At 43.2% G+C, this 20,384-nt stretch overlaps 1 pseudogene; it reads right to left on the bottom strand.

Annotated features, from left to right (window-relative positions):
• Positions 1 to 607: 607 nt before the first annotated feature.
• Positions 608 to 1,791, bottom strand: LOC129464500 (L-lactate dehydrogenase A chain-like; annotated as a pseudogene).
• Between the last annotated feature and the right edge of the window lie 18,593 nt (positions 1,792 to 20,384).

Genomic DNA, 20,384 nt, shown 5'->3' with positions numbered 1-20,384 from the left:
TCTGGAAGCTGGAAAAGGCAAGGAAACAGATTGACCCCTGGAGCCTCCAGAAAGGAACGTAGCCCTGCTGGAACCTTGATTTAGACCCGTGCTGGATATTTGACCTAAAAACTATAAGAATATCCATTCTGTTGTTTTATTTTTATTTTTTTTCACTGTTCAAGGTTTATTGGGGGTTTTAGTTGGTATGACACTTGGATGGTTGGTTGCATTGTTTATACGTGGACCTTTTTTTTGCATTGTATGGCAATGTGTACTACTGATATATATCGTCCACAGAATAAGATCCTTTGGAATAATTATGCACAAGACATGCAATATTGGATTTATACACTGGATCCTAGGATGTGACTGATTGGGAAAAAATGTTGGACTAGGCATGTTCGGTGAAGGAGCCAGGAAGTTATATAACACACAGTAAACATCCATCTGGCTCAAGGGGTAACTGCAGCATGTGCAGCATTGGCAGTGGTGCCTCAAAGGTGGTAGACTTATAGGACTATACAAGATTTGTACCATGAAGCATCAGGATATAGCAGTAGGATTTTACAAACCATGCCTCTTTCAACTTTAGGAATTGATGCTTTTCCCAGTCCATCTTAATATTACTTCTTTAATCACAGATCAGATAAAAAGGACAACATGCACAACCTCCAACTAAAATCCTGTTGTAGCCTAGACAGTGAAGTGGTGTGACATCAGAAAACTTTAAAATTGCAGCTCTTTTTGGATCCCCCAAAGTGTATCTGCACTCTTCTTCAAATAGGCCTCTTCCTCAGGAGTCAGAGTCACCTTCACAAGGTCTGAGATTCCATTCTGTCCCAAGATACAAGGAACACTAAGGAAGACATCATGCTTCATTCCATAGAGACCCTTAATCATGATGGAAATTGGGTGTACCCACCTAAGATTCTTCATTATACTCTCTGCCAAATCTGCCACAGAGAGTACAAAGGCCCAGGATGTGTAGCCTTTCAGTTTGATCACCTCATAAGCACGCTTGACCACCTGCTTGTGAACCTCTTTCCACCGTTCCTTATCTGTATCAGTCCCTAAATCTGGATGCAGAGTCCTCAGGGAGACACCAGCAACATTCTCTCCACTCCATACAGACACAGTAGAGTATCCATGTTCCCCAAGGGCCCACCCATGACAGCTTAATGGGTGAACTCCCAGCCTTTCCTCCAGCCCAGTAATGGAACTGGGCTGAATCCAGATTGCAGCCACTTCCAATAACATGGCTTTTGGGGAAGCCACTTGTCTTCCAAGCCACATAGGTCAAGATATCCACTGGATTTAAAACAATAAGCAACTTGCAGTCGGGCTGTATTTTACAACATTAGATAGGATGAATTTAAAGATGTTTACATTACACTGGACCAAATTAAGAGAGCTTTCTCCTTCTTGCTGATGTGCCCCAGCTGTGATAATGACCAGCTTGGAATTTGCAGTTACATTATAGTCTTTGCCAGGACAGTATTTGGTGTTCTAAGGAAAAGGCTGCCATGTTGGAGATTCATCATCTCTCCCTTCAATTTGTCCTCCATGACGTCAACAAGAGCAAGTTCATCTGCCAAATCCTTCATTAAGATACTGATGGCACAGGCCATGTGAACAGCACCAACCTCAACAACTGTAATCATATTCTGGGCGGTCTGTTCTTCGTTTAGAAGGTTATGAATCAGCTGATCCTTGAGAATTGCCATATTGGACTTTGAACCAAAAGGAATCGGGAATGCACATCGGGTGGCCATCGGGGGCACGTGGCAAGGAGATCTGGATTTGGTGGCAGTAGCTCCAGCCATTGTGTTGTTTTAAGCCACAAGTTCTTTGTAATATGTTACAGGATCAATAGAAAACTAATCACATATGGTAGGCATTGAAGAAATATAAACTTTCAATTTTCCCTTTACAACTGTTCAGATGTTTCTTTTCTCACCCCCTAGAGAGCAGACATTGTAAATTAATTTGCAATGACCAGAACCATGCCAGGCATACAGAAGGCACTCTAGAATAGATGAAAAAACAAACTAATGAATATGGGTGTCTTGGTAACTAGCATTGGTTGTGTTCGTAAGGTGTGATGATGTGGTAGGCTGAATAATGGCCTCCATACATGTTTATGTCCTAATCCGAAGAACTGGTGAATATGTTACCTTATAGGCAAAGGGAATTTGCACCTGTGATTAAATTAAGGTTTTGAGATAGCATGATGGTTAATTTTATGTGTCAACTGATGGGGTCAAGTGATACTCAGATAGCTGGTAAAACATTTCTGAGTATGTCTGTGAGGGTCTTTCTGGAAGGGATTAGCACTGAATCAATAGACTGAGTAAAGAAACTCTGCCTTCACCAATGTGTGTGGGCACCAAACAATCTGTTGAGGGCCAAGTAGAACAAAAAAAGTGGAGGAAGAATGAATTTGCTCTCTCTTCTTGAGCTGGAGCATCCATCTCCTGTCTTTGGACACTGAAGCTCTTGGTTCTCGGGCCTTTGGATTCCAGGACTTGCTGGAAGTTACACCATCAACTTCCCCTGGATGGGGGTGGTCCCCGTGGTATAAGTCCTGGAGCCAATTCCCATAATAAACCTCCTTTTCTATCTCTCTATATATCCTACTGGTCTGTTTCTCTGGAGAACTTTTACTAGTACACACAGTATTAGTTTTCTGTTGCTGTGTAACAATGTTACCGCAGATTTAGCAGCTTAAAAGGGCACACGTTTATGAACTATCCTGGATTATCTGGGTTGACCTAATGTAATAATAAGTGTTTTTATAAAGGGACACAGAAGACTCAGAGTTAGAAAAGTGCTGTGATGATGGAAGGAGGGATTTGAAAAAGCTACACTGCTGGTTTTGAAGATGAAGGACGGGCCATGAGCCAGGAAATAAAAATGGAATTTAGAAGCTGCAAAAGATAAGGAAATAATTCTGTCTTAGAGTCTCCCCAGGAGTAATCAGCCCTGACAATGCCTCTACTTTAGCCCAGTGAGACTGATTTCAGAATTCTGACCTCTAGGACTGCAAGCAAGTACATTTGTGTTGTTTTAAGCCACTAAGCTTGTGGTACTCTGTGACAGCATCTATAGAAAACTAGTACAGCTGAGTATAGGAGAATGGCTTCCTTCCCACTGGCTGAGTGTACATCTGAAAGGTGGTGTATTTTGCCCATTTTCAGAGTGGGAAACTAAGACTGTATTAGTTATGTATGATGGTGTAACAATGTTACTATAAACTTAGCAGCTTAAACCACTTCACATTTATTATCTCATAATTCTACGGGTCAGGAGTCTGGGCACAGAATGGCTGGGTCCTCTGCTCTATGCCTTCACAAAGCTGCAATCAAGATATTGGCTGGGGCTGTGATCTCATCTGAGGTTTGACTGGGGAGATGATCTGCTTCTGTGCTCATAGTTTTTGGCAGTTCCTTGTAGACTGCTGGACTGAGGGCCTCACTATCTTTTTTGGATGGAGGCTGGAGCTGCCCTCAGTTCACTGCCATGTGGTCCTCTCCATAGGACATCTTACAACATGGCAGCTTGCTTCTTCACACCCAGAAAGAGAGGTTACAATCTTTTGTATCATAATAATGTGCGTCTCGTCACAAATCACAGGCTCCACTGACACTCAAGGGCAGGGGATCACACAAGAGTATAAATGTATTAGTTGTTTTCACACTGCTGTAAAGATACTACTTGTGACTGGGTAATTTATAAACAAAAGAGGCTTAATTGACTCACAGTTCCACATGGCTGGGGAGGTCTCAGGAAACTTACAATAATGGCAGAAGGTGAAGGAGAAACAAGGATTTTCTTCACATGGTGGCAGGAGAGAGAGTGGGGGGGAGAAATGCTACAGACTTTTAAACCATCAGATCTTATGAGAACCCACTCACTATCACGAGAACAGGAAGGGGGAAATCCACACCCAAGATCCAATTACCTCCCACCAGGCCCCTCCCCTGATGTGGGGATTACAATTCAACATGAGATTCGGGTGGCGACACAGAGCCAAACCATATAAATAAACATCAGCTTATGGGGCCACCCCAGAGGTTGTCGACCATAATGACCCAGAGAGGGTTGTTATGAGTGGGAAGAGTTGAAAGCAGGAAGTTAGTGGTTCTCAAAGGGAGGCAGTATGATAAGGGAGTCAAGAATATTTGCCCAAGGAGACTGTGTTATATCAAATTCCAACTATGGCACTTCTTGACCTTGAGAACATTACTTATTGTGAGCCTCAGTTTCCTCATCTGTAAAATGGGAATGATAGAGCACAGGCCTCGTAGGACAGCTCTGAGGTTACTAGTTGATCTGAATGTAAAGGACTCTGCTCCTTGGAGGCCCTGAATCAATGCCACTCATGTTCACTATATTTCCTCCAAATTGGTTTGTTTTGCATGGTAGGGTGTCTGTAGTTGTAGATTCCTGAAAGCAGTTTGATTGGCAGCAGAGGATGCTCTTGTCTCCCAGTATCCATCAATCCAGTTTCCCTTTGGTCATGGGATCCACCAGTTTGGGTTGGGTACGTGGCCATCTAGCTGAAACCACTTAACACCCCTTGCAGCAAGGGGTGTGACCAAATTTTGATAACAAAATTTTGTCTACAAACTTCAGTCAAGGGGGTGTGAGCAGAGCCCATAAAGGCAGCACTCTTCCTCTTCTCTCTTCCTGCAAGTAGGAATGTGACAAGAGTATGCTTTGACACCAGTCATGGTGACAGCTGAGAACGAGCTAGAGTGCCCTGCTTCCCAGCTCCTCACCAGCCCTGGGCCATCTACTCAGACTCTACACAAGTGAAAAATAAACTATTTCCTTTTGAAGTCACTGTACTCTGGGTTGCTTGTTAAAACAGCCTCATCTGGATCTTATTTAATACATAGTTGTTCACTGGCTTTAGCTGTGAAGAACAATCGCATGCAGCCAGATGGAATAGCCCCTGCTTTAGAATCATGTGTGAATCCTTCCTGAGCCTGGATTCCCCAAAAAGCAGAGCTGGAGACAGAAGCTTTTGTTTGAGGAGTGTTAGGCAGTGTGGTCCCAGGATCAGGTACGGGACAGCAAGGGAGGCTGGGTGGAGGAGTGCCTTGCCTCCACCTTCTGTGACTTCCTGATCTCCTCCAATGATTCCACGAGAATAATCTCAGAGCAATCATTCAAGGTAGAGAGAGTGCAGAAATTGTCCACTGACTTGAAACTCCTGTTGGTTAAAGGTTAGCCTATTTAATGTTTATTCCTCACAGTTCTGAATAGTGCATGTGCCCAGCCAAGGAGGCTTCCTGCGGCATCCTGAGCTCAGTATTAATAAACGTTGGGTGAGATGCTGTCAGGTCACTGTTGCAGGAAGCTGGGGAGAGCCTGTGCAGACCTGGCCATCACAGCTGGGGCCATGATCACAGATAGGTGAGGCCAAGAGGAGCTAAGGTGGTGCACAGGAGAGGGCCCTGGGAGTTATCAGAGGTGGTGGGTCAATGAGCCAAAAGCCATGCTTACTTTCCCCTTAACTCAAGGTGTCAGCAGGGCTGCATTCCCTCACCCCCGAAGGCTCTAGGGGAGGATCCTTACTGCCTCTTCCAGCTTTTGGTGGCTGTAGGTGTTCCATGGCCTGAGGCTGCAGCATTCCAGTCTCTACCTCCATACCCATATGGCCTCCGCTGTCTGTATCTCTCTCAATGTGGATTCTCCTTTTCACTCTCTTATGAGGACTTGTCATTAGACTTATGCCTTACCCTAATCCAGCATGAACTCACTTCGAGATTCTTACCTTAATTACATCTGCAAATACCCTGATTCCAAATAAGTTCACATTCTGAGGTTCTGTGTGGAAATTTCCTTTGGAGGCCACCCCATTCAACCCACTATATACACATTTAAAAACCATCTGGAGGTTTTCCGTTTTCTGTTTTAAGGGTCTGAAACCCAACTGGTTTACATAAGACAAGGGCTGACATGAGACTGGGAAGGATGGGAGTGGACCTGACCTCAGACATGATCAGGCAACCACTTTTTCTCTGTTTCTCTCCACTTCCTTCCTCTGTGCCTTGGCCCTATCTTCTCCCTCTGACAGTGAGCCTTGTCCAATCAGGAGGAGAAGCAGAGTCACAGGCTGCTCCCAGCTCCAGCCAAGCCAGACAGGACAGACTTCCTCTCATGGTGACCATAATGAAGTCCCAGGCAAGGATTCTCTTGGCCCAACTTGGGTCACACTCCTGAAAGGAGGGGCATGCAGGGATGCTGGGGGCAGCAGGTGCCCACAACCTATCAGCTTAGTGCTCATCTCCTGACTCTCCCACTGCACCTAACAATGTTCTTCCCGAATCCTTCATGCTGTCTCCTCACTGTGCCTGGCACATACTGTTTTCCCTGTGTCAGCAGTCTTCCTGGGGAAGTCTTACTGCCCTGCCCCCTGCCCGCAGCCCCCAGCCCTGGCTGAGCTGGGTCTGTCCTCAGTGCTCCCTTGACCTGCTTTGTTTCCAGCAACCACCAAGCTTAACACGTGTGTCCCAATGATTTAGTGTCTCCCTCACTGCACCTGAGCTCACCGAGGCCAGGCACCAGGTGGCATCATCTTAGCAAGCAGGAGCTCAGGGAATGTGCACTGAATGAATGGATGCATGAGTGAAGGAAATCTTGGGCAAGCTGGGAGACGAGTCATGGCTGGAGGTGTGGTGGGCGGTTCTGGGAGGCTGTATTAGTTTCCTGCAGCTGCTGTAACAAATGACCAAAAACTGGTGGCTTCTGACAATAGCAATTTATTTGCTCACAGCTCTGGAAGCCAGAGGTCTGAAATCAAGATGTCTTCAGGGTTAGTTCCCCCCTAGAGGCCCTGAGGGATAAATCATCCCATGCCTCTCTCCTGCTTTCCAGTGGTCATCAGTGATCCTTGGTACTTTCTGGCTCATAGACAAATCTGTCCAGTCTCCACTCCATCCTCACATGGCCTTCTCTCTGTGCTTTCACACATCCTGCCTATAACAACATCAGTCATTGGATTCAGGGCCCACCCGAATCCAGTGTGGCTTCACATTAACTTAAGTAATTACATCTACAAAGACTATTTCCAAATACAGTCATATTCTGAGGCTCCAGGTGGACACAAATTCTGGGGGGACATTATTCAATATGGTACAGAGACCTTCTGTACACATTTCAAAAGGTTCTCTGAGACCTGAGAGCACACCCTCCCCCGCTTCCTCCTGCCTCCTGGGGTCACCTCCCAAACAAATTACCCACACCCAAGCTCTGTCTCAGGCTGTGCTTTTGGGGGGCAGAAAAACTAAGACAGGGTAGAATGCATACCAATTTCAGATCTCTTTTTAGTACTGGCTGTTGGGGCCACCTAGTTCCCCACCCTGCAGCTAAGTCACCACCAACAGCCACAGACCAGAGACTCTATGATTACAGTCAAAGTCAGTTGGGGACTTGGTATGTACAATCACTATTGTCCCCACTTTACAGGCAAGGATACTGTGGACCCGATCCATTCTATCACTTGCCCAAGGCCATACAGCCAAGGAGTGACAGAGGTTGAATCCAAGCCACTCACCTGCTGAGCACAAGTTCCTGCCTTCCGTGTCTCTAGGGACCCCATTGAGCACCTGATTCCCTGTGTCGTTGGGCCAGCCACGTGACCTCTTGACCTGCTACATGTGGCCATTCACCTCTGCTGTGAATTTCGCAGATGTCATGGCTGAAAACCAGGATTCTTGCTGATGTCCACAACAGGGGAGGCTCAAGAAGGAAATTCATGAGTTGTTTCCTGTTCACATTTTTTTTTGCAACTAAAATTGTTATTTACTTATTTAATTGACAATAGTCACATATATTTGTGGGGTATGATGTGATGTTTTAATATATGCATACACTGTAGGAAGTTTAAATCAAGCTAAATAACATATCCATCACCTCACTTATTTATTCTTTTCTCATAGTGAGAAAGTTTAAAATCTACTATTTTAGTAATTATAAAATATACAATACATTATTACTAATTATAGTCACCATGTTATGTGACAGATCACAAAAACCAACTCCTGCTGTCTAAGGGAAACTTTGTTTTGACCCAGATCTCTCCTTTCCTCATTCCTGACTCCCTCTCCAGCTTCTGGTAACCACCATTCCACTCTGTTTCTATGAGATCACGTTTTTTTAGATTCTGCAGGTAAATGAGCCCATACAGTATTTGTCTTTCTGTGCCTGGCTTATTTCACAGAGCAGAATGTCTTCCAGTCTCATACATGTATTTCCATGCAAACAACAGGATTTCCTTCTCTTTTTAATTCTGAATAGGATTCCACTGAGTATATATGCCACGTTTTCTTTATGTGTTTATTCATTAATGGACACTTTAGTTACTTCCATATCTTCACTGTTGTGAATAATACTGCAGGCGCACAGGTACCTCTTTGACATATTGATTTTAATTCCCTTGGGTATATACTCATTACTAGTCCATTTTCAGACTGATATAAAAAACTGCCTGAGACTGGGTAATTTTTAAGGGAAAGAGGTTTAATTAACTGACAGTCCAACATGGCTGTGGAGGCCTCAGGAAACTTACAATCATGGCAGAAGAGGAAGGGGAAGCAATGCGTCTTCTCCACAAGGTGGCAGGAAGGAGATGTGCTGAGCGAAGGGGAGGGAGCCCCTTATAAAACCATCAGATCTTATAAGAACTCATTCACTATCATGAGAATAGCATGGGAGAAACTGCCTCCATGATTCAATCACATCCACCTGGTCTCTCCCTTGACACACGGGGAATATGAGATTTGGGTGTGGACACAAAGATTTGGGTGTGGATACAAGATGAGATTTGGGTGTGGACACAAAGCCTAACCATATCAGCTCAGCAGTGAGATTGCTGGATCATATGGTAGTTCTATTTTTCAGGTTTCTAAGGCACTTCTTTTTTAATTTAATTTAATTTTTTTTTTTTTTTTTTTTTTTGAGACGGAGTCTCGCTTTGTCACCCAGGCTGGAGTGCAGGGGCGAGATCTCAGCTCACTGCAAGCTCCACCTTCCGGGTTCATGCCATTCTCCTGCCTCAGCCTCCCAAGTAGCCAGGACTACAGGCACCTGCCACCACACCCAGCTAATTTTTTGTATTTTTAGTAGAGACAGGGTTTCACCATGTTAGCCAGGATGGTCTCCATCTCCTGACCTCGTGATCTGCCCGCCTCCGCCTCCCAAAGTGCTGGGATTACAGGCATGAGCCACTGCGCCTGGGTTTTCTGAGGCACTTCTATACTGTTTCCTTTAATGGCTGTACTAATTAAAATCCCAACAGCGTGCAAGGGTTTCCTTTTCTCTCTACCTTCACTAACACTTGCTGTCCTTTGTCTTCTTGATAACAGCCTTCACACTTTTTTTATAAGGTAAATGGTGGGTTTGAAAAGACATTCTTGCCTTAATGAAGATCCTTTGTACCCAGAGCATGGCGTAGGGATGAAATCTCAAATTACAGTCACGGGCACCCCTCCCCTCTCTGCCCTGTGCCTTCTCAGGATTCTCAATTTCTCTGGCACCTCTCAGGCTCTTGTTTTGCTGACCATGGTGAGGGGTAGAGAGGATGAGAAAGGAGGAAAGACAAGAGGACTGATTGGGAGCTGGGGGATTGGGAAGGGGAGGAGAGAGAAGGGAGAGAGAGAGAAGGAGATAATAGCAATTGTCATTAGACTTTGGGGACAGAGACAGCAAAGAGCTTATTCTATCTTATTCTATTTGTGCAATAAACTCCCCTTTCACTGTTCTTTCAGAACCTCCTTTAGAAGAGGTTGACATTGCTGGCCAGTGGATTGGAGCCAGATTTCTGCTTCTCTTGGTGATGACATGTTGAGAAGTTCCTGCAGGAATTAAGACACAATAGGCTGCAAACATCAGAAGGCCCATTCAAGGTGGCTTACCCTGTAAGTGTGGAACATATTGGCTCAAACACTGGGAAAGCTCACAGGTACAGCAGGCTTCTGGGTTGCTTGGTCCACATATCATCAGATGGAAGCTTAGTTTCCGTATGATCTTCTTGGTTCTGCCAGTCTCTAGGTATCATTCATCAGGTTTGCTCTCAAGCTGGCGTTCTCCAGGGAAGCCAAGGGGTTGCTGGAGGCTCCCAGAGCTACATGCTTTCTCCTTCACTGGAGAAGAGAACAGGATTCTCTTCCCTTAGCCACCAAACAGAAGTTCCAAGCTTTATTCAGAATAGACTAACCCAGGTCACCCACCCATAGCCAGTAAGCATGGCTTGGAGGTTGTGGAAATTCTTCGGTTAGCTCAGTCTAATCAGGGCCCACCCTCAGAACTGGGTAGAATGGAGTGAGTCTTCATCAAACCACACAACTGTTATGCAGTGGGGTTTGAAAAGTTGGGCATTTATGGCTGCCTGAGCCCTTATGGCGCCTTTATGTATACTAGGACAATGTGCCACAATTTGTCCTTTACTTTGAGGGGATGTCCCAGCATACCCTAAATCAGTGAACCTCTCAAAACTTCACCTTCATGGCAGTTCTCACCCTTTGAAACCCATACATCTTAAGGAGGAGTCAGTATGGTGGACCAATATGATATTCTGGGTTGTACCTAGATGGTCCAGGGTCCTTCAGCCTTTCTGTTGCAATAGAAAGTAGGAAAATGAGACTACTCATGCAACAGGGAAAAGCTGTGAATGTGTACTGATACCCATCCCTTGTGAATTCATGCTGTTTCTAGTTCCTTTCCTAATGGATATAAAAAATAATGCATTCTGCACATTAATAGCCACATACCACATATTAGAAGCTGCATTAAATTTCTCTAGTAAAGATACAATGTCTGGCACTGTGGCTGCAGTTGGGTCATTAATTGGTTAAATTTGTCATAATCCACTGCTGTCTGCCATGATCCATCCAATTTTTCCAGAGGTCGGGCTGCTGAATTAAATGAGTATATGATGACCATCTGATTACTCTTAACATTTTTGAGGGTGGTACTAATCTCGCTACATGTGAAATTGACTTTGGTTTACTATCTTCACCAAAGGCAGAGTTGTTTCAAAGGCTTTCCCTACTATAATGGTTTCCTCCCGGATTTTCCTACCATGATAACTTTTACTCCACAGGTAAAGGAACCAGTATGAGAGTTCTGGCAAATTGTCTATTCTGATTATACTTTTGGGAACCGGAGAAATGACCCAGTGGACATACTATGATAGGAACCTGAGCCCCGAGTCCATTTATACCTGACTCTCACCTGTTTCTACCCTCATGGGGTAACCATGATGGCCCTTTGGCATTTTTCAGCGTCAACTTGGACCAGGTATCAAACAGTTCTCAAAAGACTTGGGCATTTCCTTTCCTTGGTGTAAGATCAGCCAAAATAATGTCCAGAGGCTTTTTTGGGAAGATTTCAGGGAATCATTTCTGTATACTCTTCAGTGTTACATGGTCTCTCATCATGGAAACAGGACTCTTTTTCAATGAACAAATTCTAGAGAATCCATTCTTAAAAACGGGCAAAGGATTATGACTTTCCATGGGGATGGCTGGAATCAGAATTCTGCTCATTTATTTATTTATTTGTTTTTGTTGCTACATAGTAGATTTGCATATTTCATGGTGCATATGATAATTTAATACATTTGTATAATTTACAAAGATCAAATCAATGTAATTGGAATATCCATCACCTTAAATATTTGTCTTTTCTTTATGCTAGAAACATTTGAATTATTCTCTTCTAGCTGTTTTGAAATATGCAATAGATTATTGTTATTGTGGTCACTCTATTGATCCATCAAACACTACGTCATATTTCCTCTGTCAAACTGTATATTTGTACCCATTGAGCAGCCTCTCTTCATCCTCCTTTCCCCACTACCATTCCTAGCCTCTGGTAACCACCAATCTACTCTCTATCTTCATAAGATCCACTTTTTTTAGCTCCCACATATGAATGAGAACTTGTAATATCTGTCTTTCTGTGCTTGGCTTATTTCACTTAACATAATGAACTCCAGTTTCATTCACATTGCTGGAAGTGACAAGATTTCATTCTGTCTTATGACTGAGTAATATTCCATTGTATATATGTGCCACACTTTCTTTATCCGTTCATCTGTTCGTGAACACTTAGCCTGACTCCATATTTCAGCTACTGTGAATAGGGCTGCAATAAACATGGGAGTGCAGATATCTCTTCAATATATTGATTTTCTTTCTTTTGAATATATACCCAGTAGTATAATTGCTGGGTCATATGATAGTTCTATTTTTAGTTTTTTGAAGAGCCTCCATACAGTTTCCCACAGTGGCTGTACTAATTTACATTGCCACAGTAGTATATGAGGGTTTCCCCTTCTCTACATCCTCACCAGCGTCCGTCTTTGATGACAAATGATAAAAGCCATTTTAAGGAGAGTGATATCTCATTGTGGTTTTGACTTGCATTTCTCTGATGATTAAGGATATTTAGTATTTCTTAATATACCTGTTGGCCATTTGTATGTCTTCTTTGGAGAAATGTCTGTTCAGATCATTTGCCCATTTAAAATCAGATTATTGTTCTTATTATTATTATCATTATTATTCTTTGCTATTGCATTGCTTGTGCTTTTTATATATTCTGGTTATTAATCCCTTGTCATATAGATGACTTGCAAATATTTTCTCTCATCCAGTAGGTTGTCCCTTCACTTTGTTGATTGTTTCCTTCACCGTGCAGAAGATTTTTCACTTGATGTAATCCTATTTGTCTATTTCTGTTTTGGTTATCTGTGCTTTTGAGGTCTTACACAAAAATATCTTTGCCCAGACCAATGTACTGGACTATTTTTCCAATGTTTTCTTCTAGTAGTTTCATAGTTTCAGGTCTTATATTTAAGCCTTTAACTCATTTTGACTTGATTATTCTTCTGCATATGGTTATCCAGTTTTCTCAGCACTATTTATTGAAGAAACTGCCCTTTCCCCATTGTATGTTCTTGGCACCTTTGTCGAAAATGTGTTGGCTGTAAGTACATGGATTTATATCTGGCTTCTCTATTCTGTTCCACAAATAGATATAACTGACATTTGCAGAACATTTCACCCAGCTGCTTCAGAATACACATTATTTCTATCAGCACATGGAACATTCTTCAGAATAGAACATACGTGAGGCCATAAAAGAAGTCAACAAATTTCTAAAAAGTAGAAATTATATCAAGTATTTTCTCTGACCACAGTGGAATAAAACTAAACAAGAGGAACCTCAGAAAGTACACCAACACATGGAAATTAAGCTGCATGCTCCTGAACTACAAGATGTCAATAAAGAAATTAAGAAGGAGATTAAAAAACTTCTTGAAACAAATGAAAATGGAAATACAACATCCCAAAATCTATTGGATAGAGTAAAAGAAATACTAAGAGGAAGTTTATGGCAATAAATCCCTATATCAGAAAAGTAGAAAGTTTTTAAGTAAACAACCTAACAGTACATCTGAAGGAACTAGAAATGCAGGAATAAACCAAACCCAAAATTGGTAGAAGGAAAGAAAGAATAAAGATCAGAGCAGATATAAATGCAACTAAACTAAAAAAAATACACAAGATCAATAAACAAAAAGTTGTTTTTTTGAAAAAATAAACAAAATCAATAAACTTTTAGTTATACTAAGAGAAAATAAAAAGAAGACCCAACTAAATCAAATCAGAAACAAAAAGGGAGGCATAACAACTGAGACTACAGAAATACAAAGAATCGTTAGAGACAATTACAGACAACTATATGGTAACCAACTGGAAAATCTAGAAGAAATGGATAACTTCCTGGGTGCATACAACTTACCAAGTCTGAACCATGAAGAAATAGAAAGCCACAACAAACTGATAACTGTAATGGGATAAAAGCCGAAGTCAAAAACTTTCTCATCAAAGAAAACCCCAGGGCCTGACAGTTTCACTGCCAAATTCTACCAAATATTTAAAAAAGAGCTAATGTCAATTCTATTCAAACTCTTCCGAAAAAATTGAAGAGGAGGGAATACCTCTAAACTCTTTCTACAAGGCCAGTATAACCCTGATAAGGAAACCAGATAAGAACATAACGAAACAAGAAAACTACAGGCCAGTATCTCTGATGAATACAGATGAAAAAGTCCTCAACAAAATCCTAGCAAACTGAATTCAATAACACATTAAAATATTTTTATCATGAAGTGGGATTCATCCCAGGAATGCAAAGAGTGTTCAACATATGCAAATCAATAAACATGAATACATCACATTAACAGAATCCAGAACAAAAAACAAATGATCATTTCAATAGATGATGAAAAATCATTTGATAAAATTCAACATTGCTTTATGGTAAAAACCCTCAACAAACTTGGCATAGAAGGAATATACCTCAAAATAATAACGGCATGTATGACAAACCCACAGCTAACATATTACTGAATAGGGAAAAATTGAAAGCCCTTCTTCTAAGATCTGAAACAAGACCAGGATACCCACTTTCACCACTTTTATTCAATATAATACTAGAAGTCCGGACAGAGCAATTAGGCAAAGGAAAGAAATAAAGGGCATGTGGAATTGGAAGGAAGAAATCAAATTAGCCTTGTTCACGGATGATTTAATCTTAATTTAGAAAAACCTGAAGACTCCATCAAAAAAGGTTACAACTATTAAACAAACTCGGTAAAATTGCAGGATACAAAATCAACACACAAAAATAAGTAGCATTTATATATGCCAACAGCAAAAATCTGAAAAAGAAATCAAGCAAGCAATATCATCTACCATAGCTACAAAAGTTATAAAATACCTAGGAGTCAACTTAACCAAAGTAGTGAAACATCTATGCAACAGAAACCACAAAACCCTGATAAAAGAAATTGAAGAGGACACCAAAAATATGGAAAGATAGTCTATTCCCGTGGATTGGAAGAATTAATATTGTTAAAATGACAATGCTACTCAAAGGAATTTACAGATTCAAGGCAATCACTATCAAAATACCAATGATATTGTTCACAGAAATAGAAAAAATAATCTTAACATTTATATGGAAACACAAAAGACCCAGAATAGTCAGAGCAATCCTGAAGTAAAAGAACAAAGCTGAAATTAGCCAAATGTGGTGGTGCACACCTGTAATCCCAGCTACTCAGGAGGCTGAGGCAGGAGAATCACTTGAACCCAGGAGGTGGAGGTTCCAGTGAGCTGAGATCATGCTACAGCCTGGGTGACAGAGTGAGACACTGTCTCAACAAACAAACAAACACAAAACAACACAAAACAAAGCAAAAAACAAAGCTGGAAGTATCACACTACCTGACTTCAAAATATACTACAAAGCTATACTTACCAAATCAGCCTGGTACTGGCATGAAGACAGACACATAGACCAAGGCTCATTCATTCTTGTTCTCTTTTGATTATACATTGTGATACCCTTTCTTGGTTTTCTAGCTATCTTACCTTAGGAATGCCATATTCTATTAACTATGTCTATAGGTATTTGTGGATTAGGGACCTCTGGTTGCCTATTTAGGGTAATTATCCTGACAATTAAGTGCTGCCCCTCTACTCTTTTCTGGGATCTTATCATCCCCACTGCTACTAAGTAGCCCAATTTATCATAGCATCTCTCACCATTGGCCCAGATTACAGAGGACAGTCACTAGGAGCTTAATGTTACTTCTGCTGCTCTTCCTAGAGCATTTAATGCAGTCTTGGTAAATGGAGCATCCTTCAAAGCCTTCCTGGAGAACAGAGTTAAGCCAACAGGTTCTCTGGTTTGATATACATATCCATAAGGCACGGCCACTTTTGTTAATCTTTTGATCCCTTCTTCTAGAACATCCTATCACAGTTCTAGCATCTCTAGTTCATGTAATTAGGTCCATCACTTTTCCTGAGCACCTAAAAACAGCATGTTAGAAACTTCTCCTGGGTCCCTTGCCAAGATATTAAATGCTATAAAATGAGAGGGTGTTCCATGCCAATACAATCTCCCGTACCCAGCTTTATATTCCAACTTTTCAATCCAGCACCTTCAGGGTCTACTCCTGAGAAGATGCTCAACTTCCTGCTGGTATATATTAGCCAGTCTGGAAACTTTATTGGGACCTATTATCCTGGTCATCCTTTAGAATACTTACCACTTCCCCACCTGGGTCATGCTGAGATTTGAGCCTACCTATTAGTCTGATGGCTAGAAGAGGAAATGAGGAAGATTCTGAGGAGGAAAAGTGCTGTCTTGTAGGGCATCCACCTCACTAGACCCATGTACGGTCTTCAAGCTATGGACCCCCATTAACTTCCAACAATGGGGATGGGCCACTCTGTAGAGTCAGAGGGCTCGAAGGAATTTCAAAGTTCTCAGTTACATCTATGCAAATATCTCTAATCCAGGCCTCAAGATTCTACTCTGTGCTTCTGTACCTCTATGGCACAGAAGGCTCACCTAGGCTGAGCACTCAATCTTCCTTGAAGTTCTCCTATCTTCCAATTAAGTCCTGTGCCTGGTCTCTGGCTAAGTCCAACTCCAGCTGCAGAGAAAAAAGTCACTGAAACCTTGCCAAAGAGATCTTCTGATTCTCACACTTATCTTTTAATTGGTGATTTATCAATCTGAGCCTGTGGTTTTCTCCCTTCCATTCATCTGTGGCAGGGGTCCCCAGTCCCTGGGCTGTGGACTGGTACCGATCCTTGGCCTGTTAGGAACTGGGCTACACAGCAGGTGAGTGGTGGGTGAGTGAACATTACTGCCTGAGCTCCCCCTCCTGTCAGATCCACAGCGGCATCAGATTCTCATAGGGGCACGAACCCTACTGTGAAATGTGCATACGAGGGATCTAGGTTGCGTGTTCCTTTTAAGAATCTAACTAATGACGGATGATCTAACGTGGAACAGTTTCATCCCAAAACCATCCCCTGCCGCAACAGTCCGTGGAAAAATTGTCTTCTACGAAACTGGTCCCTGATGACAAAAAGGTTGGGAACCTCTGATCTATGGTGTTTAGCAACAGCCTTTCAGTTCCACAGATCTTACCATTGCTGTTTCTCCTAAATCTCTTGTTTTAGTCAGTTTGGGCTGTTATAACAAAAATGCCATCTACTGGGTTTCTTAAACAACAGAAATGTGGCTGGGTGCAGTAGCTCATGCCTGTAGTCCCAGCACTTGGGGAGGCTGAGACGAGTGGATCACCTGAGGCCAGGAGTTCGAGACCAGCCTGGCCAACATGGTGAAACCCCACCTCTACTAAAAATACAAAAATTAGCTGGGCATGGTGGTGCACTTGGGAGGCTGAGGCTGGAGAATCACTTGAGCCCAGGAGGTGGAGGTTTCAGTGAGCCAAGATTGCACCAATGCACTCCAGCCTAGTTAAAATTTAGACTAGTTAGGGCCGGGCGCGGTGGTTCACTCCTGTAATCCCAGCACTTTGGGAGGCTGAGGCAGGAGGATCACGAGGTCAGGAGATCAAGACCATCCTGGCTAACATGGTGAAACTCCGTCTCTACTAAAAATACAAAAAAGTAGCCAGGCATGGTGGCAGGCACCTAGAGTCCCAGCTACTCGGGAGGCTGAGGCAGGAGAATGGTGTGAACCCGGGAGGCGGAGCTTGCAGTGAGCCGAGATTGTGCTGCTGCACTCCAGCCTGGGTGACAGAGCGAGACTCTGTCTCAAAAAAAAAAAAAAAAAAAAAAAAAAAAAAAAAAATAGACAAGTTAGGAGAAAGGAAAAAAAAAGCCAGAAATCTATTTCTCACAGTTATAGAGGCTGGAAAGTTCAAGATCAAGGTGCCAGCTGATTTGGTTCCTGGTGAGGGCTCTCCTCCTGGTCTGGGGACAGATGCCCTCTGACTATATCCTTACAAGGCAAAGAGGGATCATTTCCCTCATATTTCTTTTTTATAAGGGCACTAATCCCATCAAGACACCCCACCCTCATGACCTCATCTAAACCTAAGTATCTTCCAAAGGTCCCACCTCCTAATATTATCCCACTGGGGATTCAGTCTTCAATGTATGAATTCGGGCCGATACAAACATTCAGCCCATAGCACCTCTCAAACTTCAGAAACATTGCACAGGGGGGTGAATTGCCCTTTCACCTATATATTGCCCCAGTGAACACAGGTGAGAATCTTGGCAATTGCACTGTTACAGCATGCCAGGGATGCCCCAGTTACCAGTGATGGGTTCCTCATGGCCATCGGGCTGGGGAGGGATCCAACTCCAGATTCCTGCCCTTAGGGTCTGTTTCCTAGAGCTGCTCGGGTACCACATGTGCTGGGTTGGGGTCCCCAGGATCGGAGCCTGGGACAAGGAATCTGGTGCAATATAGATATCGAGGGAATACTTTCCAAGAAATTGGGAAGAGAGTGAGAGAAGCAGGACAAGGTAGGGGAGCAGCTTGGCAAAGTCATGGGTTCAACTGAAGTCTGGCCTTCCCTGCATCCCATGGGGAGCCCTAGAGTGTCTCATTTTTAGGCAAGGTGAAGAAAACTTTGTATACACGTTAGTCAGATATTGGCTCAGGCAGACCCTGGCCAGCCTGGGGACAGGGTGTAGCACCTCAAATATATTCCAAAAGGCCAAGGGCCATTCTTCAGAGAGGAGGACAGCTGAGAGACATTAGTGGTCTGGGCGGGGTGGGGTGCCCACCTTGGTGAGTGGGGCCTGGATGATCAGCCTCAGCGTTTCTTACTGTTTATCTTTGGACAAATATTATTTGGTTTTCTCATCTTTTAAAGCCAGTGTCTTCATTAGCACCTTTGATTTGAGTCCCAGAAACCCTAAAATGATGTGAAATGAAATCCAATGATGAGCAGGAAAGTAGGAGGAAAGCTGAAAGAGGAATTGAGCTGGGCTAATAGAAATGCTTTCACTCCGCCGGGCACGGTGGCTCATGCCTGTAATCCCAGCGCTTTGGGAGGCCGAGGCGGGCGGATCACGAGGTCAGGAGATCAACACCATCCTGGCTAACACAGTGAAACGCTGTCTCTACTGAAAATACAAAAAAATTAGCCGGGTGTGGTGGCGGGCACCTGTAGTCCCAGCTACTCTGGAGGCTGAGGCAGGAAAATGGCGTGAACCCGGGAGGCGGAGCTTGCAGTGAGCCGAGATCGCGCCACTGCACTCCAGCCTGGGCGACAGAGCAAGACTCTGGATCAAAAAAAAAAAAGACATGCTTTCACTCTAAATTTGTTTCTGGCTGTTAACTAAAAGTCGCTTTTATTCCTCAGCACTTTACTGTTTGCAAAGCACTCTCAAATCTTTTTGATTCGGATGATTTGCACGGCAACGTGTGTGTGTGCAGCATCTCACTGTTCCCAGAGGAGTGAAGTGACTATCCCAAGGCCAAGGTGCTGGTAGGTGGCAAAGCCAGAGAGAGAAGCCAGGGCCTAGCACCTTCCATCAAAGTTAGCCAAGTCCATCCACTTCTACATGTTCACTTAGGCGCTGTCACTCCGTCTCAAACGCCTACTTCTTCCTTCACTCAGAGGAAAATACAAGCTAGTATGGGATGTGATGTTCTTGAGCCGTAACCTAATGTTTTAGGGTTACGATGTGAATATTTCCAAGCTTTTAAAGTTAGCCACCTACGTTTATTTTTTTCTCTGTAAAGGTGAAAGGGCCACGTGGTCTGCTTAGCTGCCTTTCTATCCGCCCACCCCTTTCTGGGTTTAAAATCAAGGTTTGTTTCTCTCTCCACTTGAGAAACGGGCTGGATGTTTTGATCAGTGAAAACATTTGTTCCGTTACCAGCTGACAGCTGCTTGGCAGCACCAGGTGAGGTGATGGACTTTGCACACAGTAGGCAGGTTTCTCAAAGTTCTCAGGTTGGAGCAGAGCAAGGTGGCGTGTCCAAAAAGTTGTCTCCCGGCCGCTTCATTATGCGCAGCTGCAAATCACTACAGTATGTCATGGACATTTTCCACTCGCAAACTCAGCTTGTGACCGTATTTTTCCCCCCCTCCGAATGATAGATGACTACAGACTTTCATATCCAGGCCAGCAATCCTTCCACCCTTCCTGGCTGCAGAATTCCTCCACTCTAGGGACCTCTCTTTTCATAATCTGACCACGTCTCAAAGGTTCTTTGTGATTATCCTCCCAGACACGTCTGTTCTTGAAGCCTGCACCTCTGAAACTCAAGCGTCTCCACGGTCACTGTCTCAACAGTCCACTTTCTCTTCCTTGCCCTCAGTGTAATCATTTTTCCAGGCTATATATTTATGCCATGTCTGCTTCCCTTACTTAGGGGCAAGCTGTATGAGGGCAAGAACTGGGCCTGTCTTGCTCACTGAGGGCCGTGGCACGTGGCCCTTTCACCTTTACAGAGAAAAAAATAAACTTAGGTGCCTAACTTTAAAAGCTTGGAAATGTTCACATCTTGCCCTCATACTTACTGAAGGC

This window comes from Symphalangus syndactylus, chromosome 16, assembly GCF_028878055.3.
Source record: "Symphalangus syndactylus isolate Jambi chromosome 16, NHGRI_mSymSyn1-v2.1_pri, whole genome shotgun sequence".
NCBI lineage: Eukaryota > Metazoa > Chordata > Mammalia > Primates > Hylobatidae > Symphalangus > Symphalangus syndactylus.
The sequence above is the reverse complement of the archived record's forward strand: the minus strand, read 5'-3'. Positions and strand labels throughout refer to the sequence as shown.